Source organism: Heloderma suspectum, chromosome 5 (genome assembly GCF_057233095.1).
Source record: "Heloderma suspectum isolate Gila_16-S chromosome 5, 16-S_ref, whole genome shotgun sequence".
Taxonomy (NCBI): domain Eukaryota; kingdom Metazoa; phylum Chordata; class Lepidosauria; order Squamata; family Helodermatidae; genus Heloderma; species Heloderma suspectum.
Window position 1 is genome coordinate 47,831,540 of NC_139462.1, and position 23,685 is coordinate 47,855,224.

At 41.9% G+C, this 23,685-nt stretch overlaps 1 protein-coding gene across 11 annotated transcripts in view; it reads left to right on the forward strand.

Annotated features, from left to right (window-relative positions):
• The window catches only part of AFG2A (AAA ATPase AFG2A), a 281,537-nt gene that overhangs the window by 115,446 nt on the left and 142,406 nt on the right, over nt 1-23,685 (forward strand). The window lies entirely within an intron of this gene.

Sequence of the window (23,685 nt, forward strand, 5' to 3'; positions counted from 1 at the left end):
AAGATCAGCAGGGTAGCACTTCCCTTCCTGCAAGGTTAGCTTGTAGCTTGAGATAAATGTAGTAGTTACAGATAAGTGAGATAAATGTGGTAGGTTTTCCCTTTTCTGTAGTCTGCCCTTAGATGTCTTGATAAGCTTGACCTTTAGCCTATGTATCAGAAATTGATTGTCCTTCCTCTTTGCAATCAACAATAGACAAAACTTCAGGCTAATATGACTTTAGTTGGCTGGAGACCAGCCTCTCTACAAATGAAGATTCAAAGGAACTCTCAGACTGCCCCAGGCCCTAAACAACTAATCAACATTCTCTAAGCAGAGAAGACAAACCAGAAGGTAGAGAAGTTGCTGGCAGTTTGGGTATGAACCTCATGGCCAAGCTTGCTTCACAGTGATGCTGCTCCCTTAGGGTGGCTCCCTCCTACGTCGGCTTCTAAGAGTGGCCATCCTGCCAAGCGTCTGAGCCCTGCCCCTAACTTTTCCCGCTTTGCTTTGCAACGCACCCTAGCATCTCTCAAGTCATGCCCTCCTCCTCCTCCTCTGAAACTTGAGTTCCCATGGTGGAGGGAGGGGGCAGAGATTTAGCCTGGGTCATCTGTTTGTCAAGCACTTTAGAGGAATCTCTCCCAGCATCTAGGTACTCTAGGGAGGGCCCCTCCCCCAAGCTTTGAACTAGCATTTCTAACTCTGGCTCAGAATCAGAGCTGTCAGACAACTGAAAGGGCTGGGACTCATCCCTGACACTATGGCCTCTAGTTCAGTAGCACCTGGTGCTGAGTTGCCATTGCTCTGTCTTAGTATTGTTGTTGTTGTTCAGTCGTTCAGTCGTGTCCGACTCTTCGTGACCCCATGGACCATAGCACGCCAGGCCTTCCTGACCTGCGCACTCTCCCGGAGTGTGCTTAAGTCCATATTCATTGCATCGGTGATGCTATCTAGCCATCTCATCCTCTGCCGTCCCCTTCTCCTTTTGCCTCCAATCTTTCCCAGCATCAGGGTCTTTTCCAGGGAGTTTTCTCTTCGCATTAGGTGGCCAAAATATTTGAGCTTCAGCTTCAGTATCTGTCCTTCCAATGAGCACTCAGGGTTGATTTCCTTTAGGATGGACTGATTTGACCTCCTTGCAGTCCAGAGGACTCGTAAGAGTCTTCTCCAGCACCACAGTTCGAAGTCTTAGTATTATGAGAATGCTATTCTCATTACTGGTGGAAAACTACTGTATATCCATTGTGGGGATTGTTTTCCTTTTTTTTTTTTTTACTGGATATTAAAATGATCTTTGGTTTTTTTAAGAATGGAAGTACTGGGACTTCAGAACGTTTCTGCTTAGAATAGTAGTACTTCTAGAGTAAATATACTAGTGCAGATGAACAGACCAAATACACAGAATGAGTGCAACCAATCACACATAAAGCATTACAACCACATATTTTAGGAATTTGTGTCGTTCTCTAAATTTACTAGATTACCTGTACCCCCATTTTTAGAAACCTCATTGGATATTCACTTGATTAACTTATTCCTTCCTACCCCCTTGCCTCCAAAACAGCACCTGCACCAGTTTGTTCCTGAGCCCAGCCCTCTACCCCTTTCCCAGTGCCATGCCATGCTATTTACAGCATGTGGAATCTGGGCCCACAACAGTCCAGAACTTGCAGTTTCAAATTCTACGTTGTGCCACTCTGAACAAAATCACTTGATCTATATTTTAATCACAGTAGCAAGATGTAATAAATCATTTGCATTTACTGTGTTATGAAAATATTGAAATCTAATTATAGATAACTTTATAGATGTCATTATTTCACCTCAGTAATTGATCATTAAAGCTTACACGTTAGGTATCATCAATTTCAGTTGAGCACAATATAAAGAAAATGGAAAAAGAAATATCAGTTGGAGATCTTTCAGCCTATGGAGCAGATTATCAATGAGAGATACTATTAGAAATATCTTTTAAGTTTTGGCAGGCTTCCATTTTCTTATTCATTTTCTTTCCTGGCTATTCCAATAATAGCTCCTTGTTTCTGATTAACGTTGCCATTAGCAGCTAGTTAGAAATTAATTAAAAACAAGAATGTATTTGTTATCAACAGGTATTTCCTGATTCTAGACCAGGTCGCATGGTTTTATTTTTATTTCCCTAGACCAGCCTTCCCATCCTGGTGCCCTCTGGATGGACCACAACTCCCACCATTCATGACCATTGGCCATGCTACTTGGGCTGATAGGCATAGAAGTCCAAAGCATTTGAGGGCACCAGATTGGGAGAAAGTTGCTCTAGACAAATTTGCAGGTGAAAACCCTTTACAAGTTAAAAAGCAGCGCCTTTTATGTGTTTAACAGTGCTATCCTATGCATATCTATTGGGAAATTAGTCCCATGGAGTTCAATGGGACTTACTCCCTGGTAAGAGCGTATATGATTGCACCCTCAATATTTTTCAGAAAAGTATCTGAAATCTTTACATTATTCCAGAGTGATTTTAAGTTCAAGAATATTAAATTTAGTACTGAAGAACTGAGGGCAAATAAAGCAATTTTTTGTGATACACATTAACGCAAATGCAAATGTTTATTGTGTGTGTGTGTATTAATCTACACCCCACAACTTCCAGACATATAAAAATACCCGATAAAAACCAACAAAACACTGATTCAGAAGTAGTATATCATATAATAATTTAAAACAGTGTGCTGGCTGCTACCCATTGGCCCACTTCCAGTGTACTAAGCAACTCAGGAACACCCCATCCCTGGGTTGTTCTCTGTTACATCTGAACTCGGAACTCTAGCTTGATGAGGGAGAAACAATCTAGGTATATGACCCAATAGTGTATGGTATACCATGGGTTATATCTCTGGGTTGCTTCTCCCTCAACAGTCTAGAGTTTCAGGTTCGGATGTAATGGAGAACAACCATTGTTTTGCACACTGGAAGCGGGGAAGGGGTAAGAACGAGCCAGTTCATTGTGTGTGAACTGGGTCTCACTGGTATAAAAAACAGGAGATGTTGGAAGAACAGAAAAATTAAAAAATAGGCCAAATATAGCCATGAGATCTGCAGTTTAGACCCAGTCTCAAAATTGGTATTGTAGATCGAGAACACAATCCTATGCATGTTTATACAGGAAAATGCTGGCAATTGTAGGACTTCTTTCTGTCTAAACATGCATAGGATTGCACCTTGAATGAATTAGTCGCTGGTAGGTGTTCCAGGTATCTTACTACACCTCACATTCTGGGAGAATGAAGCAATGACTGACATCCATTTCTGAGAACAAGAAGGCTGGTTGTAATTCAGTTCTGTCTCTGGGGAGAGTGTTCAACATGAGTGTTAAAGAATACTAATTTCATTTGTGGATTTCACTAAGCTTAGCTTTGCTTTTACCAGGAGGGTTTCTGCCAGGACAAGTTTATTTAGGACAATGATAATTTTGTATAAGAAATTCTGCTGCTTAAAGGATTCAGGGTTCATGTCTCTAATGGAGTTTTCCATTTGTCAGTGCGTGAGTTCACAGTAATTGAAATAAGCCTTATTATTTGTTTGGAACATTATTCATCGTAAATATAATTTGTCAGCCATGTTTCTATGAAGCAGTGATCTCTCTATTTGGTACCTATTCCTGTTCTCTAGCAGGCGATTCACTAATCATTATTTTCATCTCTGAAGGTGGAAATGGATTAAAGAGGAAAAGCTTATGGCAGAACAATGTGTGTATGTGTACTCTTTGCACTAGAGGAACACAGAGAATATTTGGTGCTAAGTGCTCGATGGATAGAATGTGGCACGGCTCCTTTAACCTCCTGCCAATCTTCATGACAGAAGACAATGTAAACGGTCTTCTCTGTGATGTGCATTTCATGGGAAGTCGTGCGTTTTAATTGAGTCAATGTTTCACATCTGTTCTATGTCATGACAACTTCCTCACGGAACTTGGGAGAGGGGGAAAGAGGAATGAACTGCCTTACTTTTTCTGCAAGACTGCCTTAAGGGAATTATGAGTTGCAGTGATTTAAAAACAGATGCTAACGGCATGGCTTGATAACTTACCATACTGCACGAGTGTTTTTACTTACTGTTAAGCTTCTCAGTTGTTTTCATCGAGGTCTGAAACTTGGGGTTAATTCTGACTATTGGATTACCTCTACAAGAGAGTTTGGGAATGATCTTTGTGGGGGAATCCCTGCAACAAAACTTAAATTGGTCTGGATATCCACACACCTTTAAAAAAAAAAGATCTGTGGGCACAATTTCTGGCTGTTGTGTTGGTCATGGATTTTTTCTGTAAAATAAAAGATGTGGATTTTTCATTCTCAACAAAAACATTTCCATGTACCTTTGCTCCAGGTACTCATTCCCTAGTATTTTGATGGAGAGGGGGGAAAGTATTGGAACTAGGGGTGCTTCCAGATGAAGCTCCTATGGCATCATTGCCCTGGCCTCATTTACAGAATTTTACAGGGTGTCCTCCAGACATCATCATCTTCAGCTTGTAACTCTGCTGTGCTTTTCCACTGCTTCTATCTTTTCTCTTGCTGCAGAAAATCCATTAAAAAAGAAAAGATGGAGCAGCTGCACCATGCTTTCTCATTGGTAGCACAAGTAGCCCTCTGCCTAGAAGAACTCTAGCTCTCATAGATGGGCATTACCTTTTAGATACCCTGGTAAAACTACGTTTTCAATCAATAAAACAGAAACATCAGGGCAATATTGGCTGTAACACTGTAGTGAGATATTGGGCATGACGCTCTGGAGGCTCTCCTGTGCAACTCCCATTGAAATGAAATGAAGTAAGAGCACTACTTCATATCCCTTATAGAATACACAGTGGAGGTGATGAATAGATTTAAGGGATTAGACCTGATAGACAGAGTACCTGAGGAACTATGGATGGAGGCCCGTAACATTGTTCAGGAGGCAGCAACTCCATCCATCCCAAAGAAAAAGAAATGCAAGAAAGCCAAGTGGCTGTCTGATGAGGCTTTACAAGTAGCTGAGGAAAGAAGGGAAGCGAAAAGCAAGGGAGAAAGGGGAAGATATATCCAACTGAATGCAGAGTTCCAGGGAATAGGCAGGAGAGACAAGAAGGCCTTCTTAAATGAACAATGCAAAGAAATCGAGGAAAACAACAGAATGGGACAGACTAGAGATCTCTTCAAGAAAATCGGAGATATCAAGGGAATGTTTTGTGCAAAGACAGGCATGATAAAGGACAAAGAAGGCAGGGACCTAACAGAAGCAGATGAGATTAAGAAGAGGTGGAAAGAATACACAGAAGAACTATACAGGAAAGATCTGAATGTCCCTGATAGCCATGATAGTGCGCTCACTGAACTTGAGCCGGACATCCTCGAGAGTGAAGTCAAGCGGGCCTTAGGAAGCATTACTAACAACAAAGCTAGCGGAGATGACAGTCTTCCAGCTGAGCTATTTAAAATCCTAAAAGATGATGCTGTTAAAGTGCTGCACTCAATATTCCAACCAATTTGGAACACTCAACAGTGGCCACAAGACTGGAAAATGTCTGGACAGGTTTTGACTGGGGTAATGTGGACCTCAACAGGAAAAAGGTCTTTCATCCCAGCCATACAGTAAGTATAGTGTTGGAGTAATTGGGAGGTACCAGACAATGGCCACAAGACTGGAAAAGGTCAGTTTACATTCCAATTCCAAAGAAGGGCAATGCCAAAGAGTGTTCAAACTACCGTACAATTGCGCTCATTTCACATGCCAGCAAGGTGATGCTCAAAATCCAAGCTGTTCCAAAGAGGCAGAGGAACTAGAGATCAAATCGCCAACATTTGCTGGATCATGGAGAAAGCAAGAGAATTCCAGAAAAAATTCTATTTCTGCTTAATTGACTGCACTAAAGCCTTTGATTGTGTAGATCACAACAAACTGTGGCAAATTCTGAAAGAGATGGGAGTACCAGACCACCTGACCTGTCTCCTGAGAAACATGTACGAGGGTTAAGAAGCAACAGTAAGAACCGGACATGGAACAACCAATTGGTTCAAAATTGGGAAAGGAGTACGACAAGGCTGCATATTGTCACCCTGCTTATTTAACTTATATGCAGAGTACATCATGAGAAACGCCGGCTTGGATGAATCACAGGTCGGAATTAAGATTGCCGGGAGAATTATCAGCAACCTCAGATACGCAGATGATACCACCCTAATGGCAGAAAGCGAAGAGGATCTCAAGAGCCTCTTGTTGAGGGTGAAAGAGGAGAGTGCAAACGCTGGTTTGAAACTCAACATTAAAAAAACGAAGATCATGGCATCTGGCCCCATCACTTCCTGGCATATGGAAGGGGAGGAAATGGAAGTAGTGACAGATTTTACTTTCTTGGGCTCCAAGATCACCGCAGAGGGTGACTGTAGCCATGAAATTAAAAGACGCGTGATCCTTGGGAGGAAAGCTATGGCAAACCTAGACAGCATAGTAAGAAGCAGAGACATCACCTTGGCGACAAAGGTCCGTCTAATCAAAGCTATGGTTTTCCCAGTAGCAACATATGGCTGTGAGAGCTGGACTATAAGGATGGCTGAGCGCCGAAAAATTGATGCTTTCGAACTGTGGTGCTGGGGAAGACTCTTACAAGTCCCCTGGACTGCAAGGAGGACAAATCAGTCAATCCTAAAGGCAATCAACCCTGAGTGCTCATTGGAAGGACAGATACTGAAGCTGAAGCTGAAATATTTTGGCCACCTAATGCGAAGAGAAAACTCTCTGGAAAAGACCCTGATGCTGGGAAAGACTGAAGGCAAAAGGAGAAGGGGACAGCAGAGGATGAGATGGCTAGATAGCATCACCGATGCAATGAATATGAACTTGAGCACACTCCGGGAGAGAGCGCAGGACAGGAAGGCCTGGCGTGCTATGATCCATGGGGTCACGAAGAGTCAGACACGACTGAACAACTGAACAACAACAACAAAGAGCACTACTATACTTGCATTATTTTCCGTGGGACTTGCACAGAGGAATTTATTGGTGGGTTATGATGCCTTTTGTTTCTATGGTCAGGAAGAGGAAGGCTTGTTATTATATTTTTCAGAAACGTAGGATAGAATTTTTAAACCTGTTATCAATGGTTGAAACTGAATTAAAGGTAGTGGTGATGGAGGCAATAATTCCCCTACATAACAAGAAATCATTCCTAAATATTTGATAGTGCATGATAAGCTACTGCTTTCTAATTTGCAGCCCTAGTGCCATATATTGTATTATTTCCAATCCATTTTATCCCATTTTCTACCTTTCAAAAATACTCAGAATGGCTAACAAGAAATATCAATGCAGTTATTGAAGTACAGAATAAGAATTTAAAATTACAACCAGCTCAACACTTGGTTATTAAAAACAAGCTATGTCCATTTTAAAAGAGAGTCAGGGTGTAATGCTATGCATTTTTAGACAGAATAAAGCCCTACAACTCCCAGCATTCCTCAGGCCAGCCATGCTGTCTAAATACGCATAGGATTGCACCCTCAGAAACTTGCTGAAATGTTTTCATAGTCTGCTGAAACAAATATGGAGTCAGGTAAATCTCCTTTGGGATGGCATTTATAACCTTAGTGTCACAACCGAGATAGCCATCTCTTGTGTGGCAGATAACTGTATTTCTGAAGATGGGTGAACACTGACAAGGTCCTATGATGTTCATCTTGATATTCATGCAGGAGACAGTTCTTATAATTCATACTCATATTCATGAAGAGACAGTTCTTAAAATACCCTAGTCTCAGGGCCCTTGTTTCTAGTCCTGTGATCTTTTTTGTGATGTTTTGTATTTGGACTTTCAAGAGCTGTGTTTAAATCTGGTTATTGAGTTGCTATGGGCAAGTCTTTGTCTCCCAGTCTTCATTTTCTGTCAAATGGGAACGTTTGAGTGAGTAATTCCACCTGAATGGAACAGAAATTCAGAATGTTTGTTGATAATTATTCATAATTATTCATCTTTTATAAAGCATCTCAAATCTTCGCGTCTCTGTACAAAGGTTAAAAACAAGACAGACCCTGCAATCTAATAGACACAACACAAAAGGAAAAAGGGATATGGAACAAGGAACGAAATGAGCAAACTCAGGCACCAGTTGTTAAAGTTGGATAACTGTTTGTATAATGAGCAGCTGGAATGGATATGGGGAAGAGAGGAGCCCAATGGCAATTTGTCTCTTGGTTTAGCAGATGGAGAGGGCCCTGATGTTCCACTTCTTCCTGTGTTAATATCAATCAGGATCTTATAATATTTAACAAGGGATGTGTATTATCAAATGAGAAAGCCCTGGGATAAGCAAAAGTAGCAAAGCGATGTGAACAGTGCAGGCAATTCAGCCCAAGAGGCATTACCCTATAAGTTTGGGGACTTTTAAGTAAATGCCTAGTTAAACAGGAGATCATATTTAGTACATAATTAATATCTTAGTATATATAAATACTAGTCAGTTGCTCTGTTATTGTAGCTGTAGGGAGAGAGTAAATTATGAACCACACAGATTTTTAAAATTACAATGGGTGTAATTATATTGAAGTACTAGCAAATCCATATATAGAGTTGGATCCTGATCCAATGCTTAGAGTAGACCTAGTGAAACCAATGGAACTTAAATTATTCATGAGGAACTTAACTCCCATTGATTTCAGTGGGTCTCCTCTGGGTATGTCCATGTCTGGATCAACCTATATGGTTGGTTTCCATGTCATGCTAAACCACCGTGGGTTAATTAACCTGTGGGGCTTCGTGCTATGTGCTGGCCACCATTTTGCATAAGCAAGCCATGGCTTGTTGTGTCATGCAAACCTGGGTGGTGTGGGTTAGCGAGGGTTAAACAAACCTTGGATAACCCATGGTCTGTTTTAGAGTTACTCAAAGATTGTTTAACCTTTGCATTACCCATGCCACCTAGGCTCGTGTGCCGTGGTTTGCATATTCAAAATGGCAGCCAGTGCGCACTGCGAAGCCCCGCGGGTTAAGTAACCCACAGTGGCTTAGTGTTACATGCGAACCAGGTTAATGTGTATTTCATATTTGTGCCTCTAAGTACTGTCCTTTACTTAAACTTCTTAATTAGCTTAATTAATATGTTGCACTACAATGTGAAGAGATAAATTTAGATCAGGTCTCCCAATGGAGAATTTTTTAAAACCAAAAAACAAAACAAAACAGAAAAAAGCCCAAAAGAAAAGAAAAAAAGCAATGTAATTTATACCAACTTAGCTACTTTTGAAGTGGTAAGTGCTGCATTATTACAAAAGCTGCTTTTTCTTTGCCTTTGTTCTGTCATTACCCAGGATGAGATTGTTGTTTTATAAACAGTGTGCTGTATTGGGTGCCAGATGAAAGCATAGCCAGGAGATTAGATTACATTATCAAGGGAGAGACACAGGAAGATGCATTGAGAATAGATCTGCTGTTAACCACCAGGTAATTATCAAGGTCCATAATTATAAAGGGGTAGCCTTTCTTTCTCATGTCTGTTTTAAATGATAGATGTGATTAAGATGAGATTGTTTATTTGAGGGAGGATAAAAAAAAACCAGTTTGTTTTTCTCATGGTTGTACAGCAACAAGGTAAAGGTATAAAAAATCACTTTGAAATCATTATCTTCAAAACAGCAAGCTAATTTCTAAGAAAAGGTAGCTATTATATAAGACTGATGTTGCAATTTTATATTTCTAAATTGATGTTCTTTTTTGTGAGCTTCTACCAAATATCTGCCAGTGAGTATTTCGCCGTAATCCTCTCCATTTAAATTAGAAATGAATTAGAAGCCCCCCAGATCCCAATCCAACATGCTCCTTCACTTTGCTGCCCAAAGGAGTCCTGTCACACAGTGGCTCCAGGGAATCATGAGGTTAAAAGTGCCTGGTGAGACTGGCCCTGCATCCAAGAGCTCTCTCTATATGTGCACCACCCAATATCTTGTACTAGCTGATGGGAAGCCAGCACAATTATTTCTACACATACACAACCCACACGTGCACATATGTGTTTCATGTCTACCACCTGTGAAGCCCTCGTTAGAAGATTGGGTTGGGGAGGGTAGAATGGTGGTGTCATTCCAGCACACCAATATTTTTCTATAAGGTTACAATACCAAGCATGTGTTTGGAAGTAAGTCCCACTTTGTTCAATGAGAGCCAGTGTGGTGTAGTAGATTGTCAGAATCGGCATAAGGAAGGTAAGGAAAGGTTCCTCCTGTGCAAGCACCGGGTCATTACTGACCCCCTAGAGGGACGCCGCTTACACTGGCGTTTTCATGGCAGACTATAGTGGGGTGGTTTGCCATTGCCTTCCCCAGTTGTGACTACCTTTTCCCCAGCAAGCTGGGTACTCATTTTACCGACCTCGGAAGGATGGAAGGCTGAGTTGACCTGAGCTGGCTACCGGAGACCCAGCTTCCGCTGGGATCGAACTCAAGTCGTGGGGAGAGTTTCAGTTGCAATACTGCCGCCTACCACTCTGCGCCACACGAGGCTCTAGGTATAAGGAAACCCAGGTTCAAATCCCCACACAGCCATGAAGCTCAGAGGGTGATCTTGAGCCAGTCACTGCCTGGGTTTGGATGATCAGTAGGGAAAAGAAGACTCTGTGGCTTTTTTTCTCTTCCCTGCTTGTGCCACTCGTGCACCTGCCATTTCCCTAATTACCTGCGCCATGGCCTGGGTTTGTGTGTTCTCTGAACCTGGCAAGGTGCGTGGTGGGGGTGGCTTTCAAACCACCCCACAACCTATGACTTGTAGGCGTTACGGGGTAGTTTGTAAGCCACCCCTGCAGCTCACCTTGCTGGGTTCGGATGACACAATAACCCGCAGCACAGGTAATTTAGGGAAATGTCAGGCATGCAAGCAGCATGCGCAGGGTGGGGAAAAGAAGCCACAGTGGCTTCTTTTCCTCCACTGATCATCCTAATCCAGCCAGTGTGTCTCAGTCCAACATAACTCACAGGGTGGTTGTGAGGATACAATTTGAGGGGGTGAACCATGTATGCTGCTCTTTGCTCAGAATAGAAGTGTAATAAGCTTACTTGCAGGCAAGTGTGCTTACGATTCACACCCTGTGAATAACGGTTTTCAGTTATACTTTTTTGCTCTCTACTTTTAAGTTATAGAAATGTAATAAAATAAAAGTTCCCTATTTAAACTCTGGCAAATTCTTAAAGAGATGGGAGTACCAGACCACCTGACCTGTCTCCTGAGAGACCTGTACGAGGGTCAAGAAGCAACAGTAAGAACCGGACATGGAACAACCGATTGGTTCAAAATTGGGAAAGGAGTACGACAACGCTGTATATTGTCACCCTGCTTATTTAATTTATATGCACAGTACATCATGAGAAACGCCGGGTTGGATAAACCACAGGTCGGAATTAAGATTGCCGGGAGAATTATGAACAACCTCAGATACGCAGACGATACCACCCTAATGGCAGAAAGCGAAGAGGAACTAAAGAGCCTCTTGTTGAAGGTGAAAGTGGAGAGTGCAAAAGCTGGTTTGAAATTCAACATTAAAAAAACTAAAATCATGGCATCTGGCCCCATCACTTCCTGGCATATAGAAGGGGAAGAAATGGAAGCAGTGACAGATGTTATTTTCTTGGGCTCCAAGCTCACTGCAGACAGTGACTGTAGCCATGAAATTAAAAGACGCTTGCTCCTTGGGAGGAAAGCTATGGCAAACCTAGACAGCATAGTAAGAAGCAGAGACATTACCTTGCCGACAAAGGTCCATATAATCAAAGCTATGGTTTTCCCAGTAGCAGCGTATGGCTGTGAGAGCTGGACTATAAGGAAGGCTGAGTACCAAAGAATTGATGCTTTTGAACTGTGGTGCTGAAGAAGACTCTTACGAGTAGGGATGTACGAAAGTTACTTACCATTTCGCGGATCTGCTTCACAGTGGGGGGGGGGTGCTCCATCCCTCCCCCCGGAATCCTCGACGGGGGGAGGCGCTCCGCAGGGTAGCAGGATGCAAGTTGCGACTGCTGTAGCTGCCACCATTTGCATCCCTGTATTCAACCGTGATAGGCTACGTAAAGAGTTACGTAGCCTATCACGTCTGGGTTAAAAAAAAAACGCGTACGCAAATGGCGGCTACGGCGGCCACCATTTGCGTTCCGTATTTTTCACCGTCTTAGTCTACGTAAATATTTAATTAATTTAATTGCGTTCCTTAAAATAAGGAATGCAAATGGCGGCCGCCATAGCCGCCGCCATTTGCGTACGCGTTTTTTTTAAAACCCAGACATGATACACTACGTAAGTCTTTACGTATCCTATCACGTCTATGTAAACAAAAAAAGACCAGACTGTCTTTTGTGGTGGCGAAGCATGGTGGCGGCAGCCGGTCAGAAGACCAGCCGAAGCCACTGCTGGAGCCGCCGCCATCCGGAACATCCGCCCCAGGTAAGTCTCGTCCCGGGGGGGATCCACAGGGGGTGCGGAGGGGTGGCAGGCCGTTCCGCCATGGATTTCGGGGGACCGAACGCCAGTGCATTCGGCCTCACTGAAATCCATGGCGGAATTCTCCGCCATCCCTACTTACGAGTCCCCTGGACTGCAAGGAGGTCAAATCAGTCAATCCTAAAGGAAATCAACCCTGACTGCTCCTTGGAAGGACAGATACTGAAGCTGAAGCACAAATATTTTGGCCACCTAATGCGAAGAGAAAACTCTCTGGAAAAGACCCTGATGCTGGGAAAGACTGAAGGCAAAAGGAGAAGGGGACGGCAGAGGATGAGATGGCTAGATAGCATCACCGATGCAATGAATATGGATCTGAGCACACTCCGGGAGAGAGCGGAGGACAGGAAGGCCTGGCGTGCTATGGTCCATGGGGTCACGAAGAGTCGGACACGACTTAATGACTGAACAACATTCAGTGCTCAGATTGTAGGGGAAAGGTAGCAAAATCATGGCCCTCTTGTAGGCTTCTAAGAATGGTAGCTAATTGGGTGATCATGAAAGGTGAGGGGGCTGGATCCTTGTGATTTGAGCACGAAGTAGTTACATTTATCAAAGCCCATGTTTGAGTGCCTTTTCAAAATATCTCTAACATACTCAGTTAAAATTGCAAATCCAAGGTTTTCTCTTTGCAGTACTTGATATTAACTATTGATTTCTTCCATATCTATATCTACATCTGTATCTATATCTTTTTATGAATGAATGTCTGCTTATAGAATTGATTGACACACTTCACAACTTTCTAAATGGATGAGGACAAGATGACTGGATTACTTAAGTGTTCCCTGAATATCATGGGCAGAACATTGTTTATGCAAGTCAGGCAGTGTGTAGCCCCCAAACCCTGTTTGCTGTGTAACAAGCTGGCTGTAAAACAGAGCGCCAAGTAGCTTCAAGTAAATTAAAAAGGCCTTCAATGGCTCATCAAAATGTGAAAGAAGCTTGGCAGGTCAGTTTCCGTTTATATGATATTATCTCCATAATGATAAGTGCAACGTAACCACATGCACATGTTCTGAGCTGCATGAGGCTTGAAACCGTGCAGGATACATTTTTAAAAGCTACTGCTTTCTGCTGGAATTATCCGCTTGTGCCAGTCCTGGCTTCACCAGATTTTTATTAACATTTTAGTTTTTGGTACAAGCACATATTATTTTATTGGTGATAATGGTAGTTGTCATTGCTACTTATTGTTTATATCATTACTATTACTATTTTGACATTTTTCTGTTGGATTTCTAACCTGCATTTAAATGGTCAGCAAAGTAGGCTTAAGCCCTTAGATTTGATAAGTTAAATGTATGTAACTGTGCACTGAATTGCAGCCTTCAAGTGCTTTGTTGTCCTTTTTATATTTATCCATAATACAAACTTGGGGAAGTAGGTCACTCTTACTCTCATTTTTACTGATGCGGAACTTGCTGAAGGCTTCCAATGACTTTGTGGCTGAATAGGGATTTAAACCAAGGTTCCAAGTCAACGTTTTGTACACTGAACCACTTCTTTACGCAATAACAAGCTGTGAATTTCTGTAACATTTCTAGTCTTTTTTCTTGTAAAATCTCAGTTCAGAGTACAGTTGGTAGGGAAACAAGTTACATATATTACACCGTCACTCATCACATTCTCACTGTTATCCAGATATGAGAATTGCTCAGGAAATGACCCTCTTATTTGATAATGTAATTTCTGAATCACCCCATAATTTCATTGTCCCATTGTACATTCATCTGTATCTCATTTATTTCTGTCTTCATTTTCTTTGAAAGAGGCCCAGATTTTGAGTATATTTTGATATTACTATACACACACACACACAACATTAGCGATGTTATGCATCACTGTGGTAGTATGGTAGTTTTGAAAAAAACAAAACCCTGGGGTCCGGCTCCATGTAGCAATGGTAGCCTCTATGGAAGGACTGGGCTACGTGACAGGGTTCCGTAACTTCAGTTGACCGCCCCCAGCACATTGCACAGAACTGCAGTGTACTCCACTAAGGAGCATGCCAGAAACATTCTGTGTTTGTTTTTGGCAAACATTTGTGCCAGTTGTATACTTTTTACGCCTAATCATGATCTGAGAATTGGCAGTGACTCAAAGTCAATTAAATGTTTCTTGCTGCTAGTAACATAGGGAAATCTGCAAAGGTTTGGGTGATTACTGATTACTGATTTTACATCTGAAACTGAATCTGTCTGAAAAGGCTTTTGTATGCATATTACAGACTTTTTAATTGAAAACAGGTTTTCATTATTTGATGAATAGGAAGACTCTTTGAACGTGTTCAGATGCCCCCAAGAACTTAATATTTTGGGGCTCAGCTCTAAAAATTAAGTCAGATTTGGGCGCTGCCTGTATTAACCAATTAAACAATATGGAGCAATTTAGGTTTCTTATGCAATTGTGGCTATGAATTTCCTGTATCACATTTTCCTTTCTTTGCTGGAGGATGGGAGAAGAGTTTGCTCCTTTTTGAAGTTGCACTGGAAATAAAATGCCAGAGTTGTCATCCCCCCCCCCCCCCCGGTTTGCCTCTTTATAAAACAAATGAGTAAAATCCTGTGATCCCAGTTCTGCCCTTAAAAATAATAATCTAGGATTTTTAAGAGTGAGAGCTTCTTGTGCCTTCTGCAAAAGTCCATTGCCAGGGCAGAAAAAAACCCTGAAGTTCACAGAAAACTCTTTGGAGGCATGGGGAGATTTCTCTTCACTCCTGCTGGGCTTTTACAGAAGTCAGAAAGAGAAAAAAGCCAGTATGAAGGCAGAGAAATACCTCCTCCTTCCCCCCAAGTGGTCTGTAGTTGCCACAGAACTTAGGGGTAGGGGTCAGTGGTGATGACAAATAATGATGACCATCAAGGCAAGCTACCGTTTGTGGGTCCCTGATGTAGGTTTGCATCAGTCATGTTTTTCTTTCCTACTTCACTGACAAAACATATATCCACCCACAGGCACTGGCCTAGCGAATAATACCATGGTTGACATGAACCCGTGTGATCTAACCTGTCATGCATTATCGATGTGACATGGAGATGGACTGTGAGGGAGGAGAGTTTTTGTTCTTTACACCTGCCTTGCTCTGTGCTAGCATAAGAACTTGACTGAGCAATCAGCTGGAGAAAGAGCATAGCTAAGTGGTGGAATATCTGCTTTACGCACAGAAGCCCAGATTCAGTCTCTGGCATCTCCAGATAGGTCTGGGAAAGACCCCTGACTGAAACACTGTAGAGCTGCTGCCCATCAGTATAGGCAATACTGAGCTAAATGGGCCAACAGAATATGACAGCTTCCTATATTCTTAAGTTCTCCAGCCACTTAACAAACTTGTGTATATTTACGGGTGTATGGGCTTTGGGGGTCTTTGTATTTTTCCTATAGTTTAGATTTTCACAGAATCTAGTATGATGCTGAATTTAGAACAGCCTGAATATAGCTTTATATAAATGGAAATACAGCATCACCCCTTCCTTTTAGCTATTACTGTCACACTGTTTCAGCGTGATTCATTCAGTTCTAAAAGAAGTGAGGGAGAGCGGCAGGCAAGCAGTCTGTGATAGACTATTGTGTCTGGTAATCAAACATGCTCACAACATATTTTTTTCCATGTGGAACTACAGAGTTAGTTTCCCCTTGCATCCTGATTAGGGATACAGACTGTAAAAGAGGAAGGCTTGTGCTTAATAAGCTTTTTTTTTTTTTTTTTGTCAATAGCTTTGAAACTGCCTGCCAGCACTCACAAGCTTTGTGCTCTGATTTGTTTATCATCACTTCCTTCCTATGAAACTGAATCAAAGCCCATGGAAAAAAACCAAAACAAAGCAAAAGCAAAATACACATTTGTGTGGGATTTAACAGCTCGGAGGCTGAATGGGTTTAGAAAGAAAATCATTTGATGCTGTAGGTTAGTTTATTTATATAGTAGAGAAGGTAGGAAAAATCCAGTTGCTGGAGTGCCAACTGTGTTTAATGGTGTTTTTTGTGTGCCTTTGGCTCAGCTGGAGTTGCAGCATCATTTCTGTTCGGTTATAGAATTCCCTTGCTATTGTGAATGTGGCTTTATATGTGGGAGGTGAATCCTTGGTTTGAGGAGCTTAAGGTGCCTGTCTTGGCAGAAGATGAATGTTTCCATTGTTTCCATGTCTACCCCCTTGCGTCTATGTGCTTTGTTGTGCTTCCATTCATTGCGTGATTTGCTCTGTTCTCTGCCTTGCCATAATGGCACGAAGATGCATGGTCTAACTTGAGCCTTCAGGTATGCTGTGACAACTTTCTAGAACAGCTAGTTTTTCTAGTACTGTGCGACTACGTTCCTCTGAGTATGCTTTGAGTTCTTCTACATATACATTGAACTAGACCAACCTTTCCCAACCTGGTGCCCTCCAGATATTTTGTCCTTCAACTCCCATAGAACCCAGCCAGCATGACCAATGGTCAGAAATGGTGGGGTTGTAGTCCAAACACCTGGAGGGCACCAGGATAGGGAGGCTGAACTAGACAGTGCAATTGATGTGCCTCTTGCATTTCCATGACCTCTTAGGGTGTCAAGATGCGTAATCCATGACAGCCTCACGGAAGTGACCAGGAATTCTTATGGATGAATTTAGTGTGATTTGGTCTCATAAAAGCAGGAAGCTGCTTATAAACCATTGAATAGGTCAAAAACCATTGGAAGTTGAAATAAATGCACAAACACCATTGAAATTAATGGAAGCTGTTCAAATGAAGTTCCCAGAGGAAATAGTTCTTCTTACTACCTATTTAAAGTAAAGAGTTAATAGAAAATAACAATGAAGAAAAAGGAAACTATAAAAAACCTAGCATTTTCTCAGTCTGTGACCATATATAAGATATTCATATGTTTACCAACCTGGCCACTAAGGTCATAATCTGAGGTCGTCCTCCAGGATCCTTTGCCAAATGAGATGAAGTGAGTGGCTACAAGAGGGAGGGCCTTTTCAGTAGTGGCACCCATCTGTGGAATACCCTCTCTAGGAGAGGCTCCCCTGGCACCTTCGTTATGGTCCTTTTGGCACCAGATGAAGACCTTTTTATTTTCACAGGTTTTTTTAAGAACTGTTTTTAGTGCTTTTAGATCACTGCACTTTTATTACTGCTGGTTTTACTTTGATGTGCTGGACTGTTTTACTCTTTGCTGCTGATTTTATCTGGTAATTTACCGTTTTTATTCATTGTTTTATTTTATTTTTAACGTATTGTACACTGCCCAGAGAACCTGTGTTACTGGGTGGCTTAAAAGTATAATAAATAAATCCAAGCATGCTGTTGCTTCTCCAGTGTTCTATTTTACAAGGACATGCTCTGTTAAGCATTGAGGAATATTTATGCACATGCAGAGCTTTATCTTTTATAGGAGTGAATGGGAAGCCTCTGCTTGCATGGAGTTTTGGATTACGTCTGTAGTTTGTAGAAGCTCTGGACTGGAATTCCATGACACTTTGATCTATTGTATATTTTGACAACTGATACTCTTACAGGTTCTTAGATAGCTTCATATGGACCAAACCATTTCCAGCATCACTTAAACAAGCAAAGATCCTGGAAAGTTTGTAATTTCCATAGCATGTTTTGGGTGATGAGCAGCTGATGATGAACTGATACGAAATGATAAAGAAATGGCTGTGGTAATTGTTGTGTTGTCTGTGTCTCAGGAAGAGGTGTGTCTGTTTCTTGCCTGCAGTAAAACTGATGACACAGTCTGATAGACAAGTGCTACACAAAGACAGAGAGGAATTTATAGGCACCTGAAGGCAATACAAGCCGATGATGAAAAGTGTTTTCAATGTTAGACATTAATTCATAGTGAAATGAAATCTTGCAAGGGCTTTTTGTCGCCGTAGAGCTTCCAAGGATGAAAAAAACCCACCAAAAACCTTCAGATGGGAGTAAGTTGTAATTCAGGTATGATTCTGGCGCCACATTGTAGATCACACACACACAAAATCAAACTATTAATTAGAACTCAAGAGCAAATTTCTTATTATAGCTCTCTTTATTGCATTGGCACTTATTATTATTACTGCATTTTACCCTTGAGTTTTCTTGGTGATTTGATTTTACTTTTTGGCTTCCTTTCTGATAAATCATTTAAATATATTGGTAACATCAAAGCAATACTCTTAAGGTGTTTTATCCCCTACTAATTAGAAGAGAAATGGGTAAGATTCCTGTATTTGTTCTGGGGAATAATATAATTTTCTCACCTTTGTTTTTTCCAGACGTGTTTCCTGAGTTTTGGGTTGTGTGTTGTTTTTAAACATGGCTCATATATGAATGTTAATGTCGTTTTATTATTTTGTTGCCCTGTCTTGGGTTGGTCCTTTGGGGTCTATTATATACCTTTTAAAAAATGGGGCAATCTTAAGATGTCTCTTATGAGTACTTGTGGCCAATTGTTGGAATTAATAGCCAATAGCTTTAAAATAAGCCAATTGTCAGTCAATACTTTATTTGCTAAAAATAATGGTTACTGCAACAAAATGAAACAAATGGGGTGTGTGTGCGTGCATGCGTGCGTGTATGTGTGTGTTAAAATTTAACCAAAGAAATAAAACCCAAGTGGGGTTTGGCAAAACCATTGAAGATATGCAGTATAAATAAGATAGTGTCGTGGTTTCAATGTGACACTACTTTGCTTCAGGGTGGATGTTCAAAACCTTGAAACATGAATTCCATGGAAGTCAGACCAGGATTAACAATTTAACTGATGTTTCTCATGGGAGAATAGAAAAAATAGCAAGTTAAGCTTGTTGATAAGTGCAGTATTACTTATGGTATGAACCTGTTTTTGTTTGTTTTATTCTTCCGTTTGCACAAAAACTTCCAACCAGAAGATCTCATATCCTAGATCTGTTCCTAGCCCAGGAGCCTCATACATTTTCTCCCCTGCTCCAAGACTCGCTAACTTCTTTAACTGACACATGCCAACTGCTCCTTCCCCCATATTCTACCCTCCAGTAGAGTCCCCTCCCTCCTACCTTAACATTCCGTCTTCCAAGCAATCCCCCCTCCCATCCAGTTGCACTCCAGAACACAATTCACTACATCAGTAAGTCAAAAAACTTAGCATTGTTTTTAACAGGATAGCCCTGTAAAAAGTGATCTTAGCACTAGATGTAACATGTGTGTCCCTAAATTTTCCAGTTGCTGCCCATGTACACAATTATTTTATAGGTAGCATATTTGTCAACATTAGCCAATAAATGATAATCCTGTCAGGATCTGTCATCACTAAAAATATCTAAGGAATCCTATAAGGAATCTCTCTCTGGGATTCTGATATAGCAGGCAACACAAATGATACTGCACAAGATTTTATATATAGCAAACAGAAGTTACCAAATTCTTTGACTCTCTACTTTCATCCTCTTAGAAATTCTAGGTCTACTATTTTTACTCTCCAGCCATTTCTCACTCTTTGTTTTGCTTCTTGGATTCCTTTTATTGTATCTGTGTGTTCTGTTATGAAGTGTATGCCTATCAGATTCCTGTTTATTCAACTATAAAACCCCAGATTATGCAGCAGTAATTTCCTTTCTTATTAATTTAAACCCCTGCTTAAGTTTGTAAGCATATTTGTCATTGTATTTCATTTATTTTCTGCTTCATTTTTCATATTCCCAGGACAGATTAGGGATTCTGCTGGTGTACTGCCCTCCCTGCTACCCATCAGAATCCCTGCCTGAGTTGACAGAGATGTTGATTTGGTGTTGAGGACCCCTAAAATGATGGTTCTGTGGGATCTCAACTTCCATGCCGAGGCTGCTGTCTCAATAGGTCATCATCCCATCACATGTAAAAGGACACATGCTTGATCTGGTTTTCTTGACTGGGCAGGAGGATAGTGATCTGAAAGTGGGGGAATTAACATCTTATCACCTTGTCATAGTCAGATCACTTCCTGATGAGACGCTCATCAGCCTTTCCCCTCTGCAAAGGTGGGGGACCTATTAAAGTGCTCCATCCCCAGAGACTAATGGCTTATGATGGATTCCAGAGGCCTCTGGGGGATTTTCCTGCTGGTTTGGCTGGTGCTGCTGTTAAAGCCTAGGTTGCTCTGAGGAATGCAAAGATGTCTCTGGGTAGTCGAAACGATTATGCCCAAGCGCCCTCTCACTCTGAGCAGAACCCTTGGTATATACCTGAGCTGAGAGCTAAGGGCAATAAAGAAAGAGGGGAGATGGCAAGTACGCAGGTGGAGGAAAACCTGTGCTGAGTCTGACCAAACACAGGTTAGAGCTCATTATCAAGCCTACTCTGTGTCTGTGAGGGTAGCAAAGAGAGATTTCTACCACTTTTGCATCTTCTTGGTGTCGTTCAGTAGAACATTTCCAAGTCATCTGGGCCAGGGAGAGAAACTGTGGAACTTTTGGTAGCATGCTGTGATGAGTTTGCATGGCATTTTGAAATCAGAGTCACTCAGATTCGGCACAAATTGGATACCACTATTAATGCAGTTCCATTAGAAGAGGTGTTCTGAGCACCATCTGGTCCAGTGTTATTGGATGAGTTTCAGATATTGAGGCCCAAGGATGCGGACAAAGTGCTTGGCCAAGTCTGGTTGACCTCCTGTGTGCTTGACCCTTGCCCTTCATGGCTTATCACATCGAATAAGGAGGGGATAACCAGCTGGGTCCAGGAGGTTATAAATTCCTCCATGAGAGAGGGAGTGGTGTTGGCTTCTTTAAAAGAGGTGGTAATTAGGCCACTCCTGAAAAAGCCTAACCTGGACCCAGAGGATGTTAACAATTATAGGCCAGTGGCCAACATCCCCTTCCTGGGCAAGGTGCTTGAGTTGGTGGTTGCAGGACAACTCCAACCCTGTTGTTTCTCTTGGACCTTTCAGCAGCTTTCAATATCATCGACCATGGTATACTTCTGGATAGGTTGCCTGGGCTGGGAGTTAGAGGCACTGTGTTACAGTGGTTCCACTCCTACTTGGATGGCCAATTCCAGAAGGTAGTGCTGGAGGATTATTGCTCTGTGCCTTGGCAACTATGCTGTGGGGTTCCACAGGACTCTCTTTTATCTCCTATCCTGTTCAACATCTACATGATGTTCAACCTGTTCTGGAGGTGATTGCACTCCCCCTAAAGGATCAAGTTCATAGTCTGGGGGTGCTCCTGGGCCCAGAACTGTCACTTGAGGCACAGGTAGCCTCGGTGGCATGGAGCACCTTTTATCAGCTTAGGCTGATAAACCAACTGTACCCTTATCTGGACAGTGATAGCCTAGGTATAGTTATCCATGCTCTGATAACCTCTTGTCTGGATTACTGCAATGCGCTATACGTGGGTCTGCCTTTGAAAATGGTCTGAAAACTTCAGCTGGTCCAAAATAGGGCAGTGAGATTGTTGATGGGGACTGGCCAATGTGATCATATCATGCCAATACTTTTCCAGCTGCACTGGCTGCCAGTCCATGTCTGGGCCCGATTCAAAGTACTAGTATTAACATTCAAAGCCCTAAACTGCTTGGGGCCAGGTTATCTGAAGGATCACCTCCTCCCATATGTACCTGCCCAAACCCTAAAATCATCTTCAGGAGTCCTTTTCTGGGAGCCCCTGCCAAAGGAAGTGAGGCGGGTGGCTACCAGGAAAAGGATCTTTTCTGCTGTGGCACCTCAGTTGTGGAATGAGCTCCCTAGAGAGGTTTGCCTGGCGCCTATGTTGTGTTCTTTCCAGCGTCAGGTGAAGACCTTATTTTTCCAGCATTTTAGCGTTCTAGTCTTTTAGTTTTGTTTTAAATCTGTTACTGTATCTTAAATCTCTGCATTGCTGCTAGGTTTTATTCTGGTTGTATACTCTAGTTTTAAGTTTTTACATTTTATATAGTTTTTGTGCTATACTTTGTGGTTTTAATTTTTGTGAACCGCCCAGAGAGCTTTGGCTATTGGGCGGTATAGAAACATAATAAATAAGTAAGTGAGTGAGTGAGTAAGTAAATAAAATATTCTCTAACGTTGTGATTCTGATCCTAACTTTTGTTCTTTGAGTCTGGCCTCTTCTGCTTGTCTTACCAGAAGAGGTTGGCATGTAGAATGGGGAGATACAGAAGGAAGGGGGGGATAACTGTATCCCCTCCCCTACAATCAGAAGTGTCTTCTGTTTGTACAGGAGCACCTTAGGATCCAAGTCTATAACATTTATTGTTTCACTTTGGTCTTGCCTGGATTTAATCAAGCGAACATCTGGAGGCAGAAATGGGGTGGATGTGGGCTAGCTAGCAAACTGAGTCTTAATCCGCAGAGACTTCTCTTTAGTCAGTAGAAAAGGCAGCCTGGAAATGGGTATTAAACCTTTTCCTAACTGGGTAAGATTCCCTTTAAAGGTTCAGGCTTGCAGTCTGGGACTGGTTCTGGACCCTACATTGCTCTTAGAAGGTCAGGATGTTGCTGTGGCCACAAGGGTTTTTGCTCAGTTCTAGCTGGTGTACCAGCTGTAGCCATTCCTGGAGAAGGCAACCCAGACTGTTGTCATGTGTGTTTGGTTACATCCAGGCCAGGTCAATGCACTCTACGTAGGGCTGCCTTTTAAAGAACATTCAGGATTGTCAGCTAGTACAAAATGCTGATCTCAGTCTGCTACTGGGGGCTAGTTATTCAGAGTACATTACTCCAATATTCTTCAGGGCCCAGTTCAAAGTGCTGCTGCTGATCTTTAAAGCCTAAATCATTTGGGGTCCAGGGTACTTAGAGGAATGCTCCTACATGATTCTGTATGTCCTTTGAGATCTTCTGGCAAGTTCTACTCTGCATCCCACCTCCATCTGAGGCTAAATTTTGGGGTACATGGGACTGTCTTTTCGGTAGTGGAGTCTGGGCTCTGGAACTCTTGTTGTTTTTAGCATCTACTATAAGTGCTTTGAGGCAGAAAAGCAGCATATAAATGCTGAATTAAATAATCCAGATATCCCAAGTGCCTGTGGAGGTCTGGATCAATAGATAAGTCTGTAAATAGATGAACCCCTTTTGGGTGAACTTCTGGTATCTAGATTTTAGGTGCCAGCTTGGCCATTTATATTAATGAGATTATACTATTTTCCTCTCATCCATTCAGCACTGCATAAGGTTTAACTTCAGGACCGCTGCTTCTTCAGTAAATAGTGTCAGGCTATAATAATTTTCAGGTTTGTTCCTCCTATTGGGGGGAAAAGGCTCTGAAATGGTTTAGAGTCTAATTCCAGGTGAT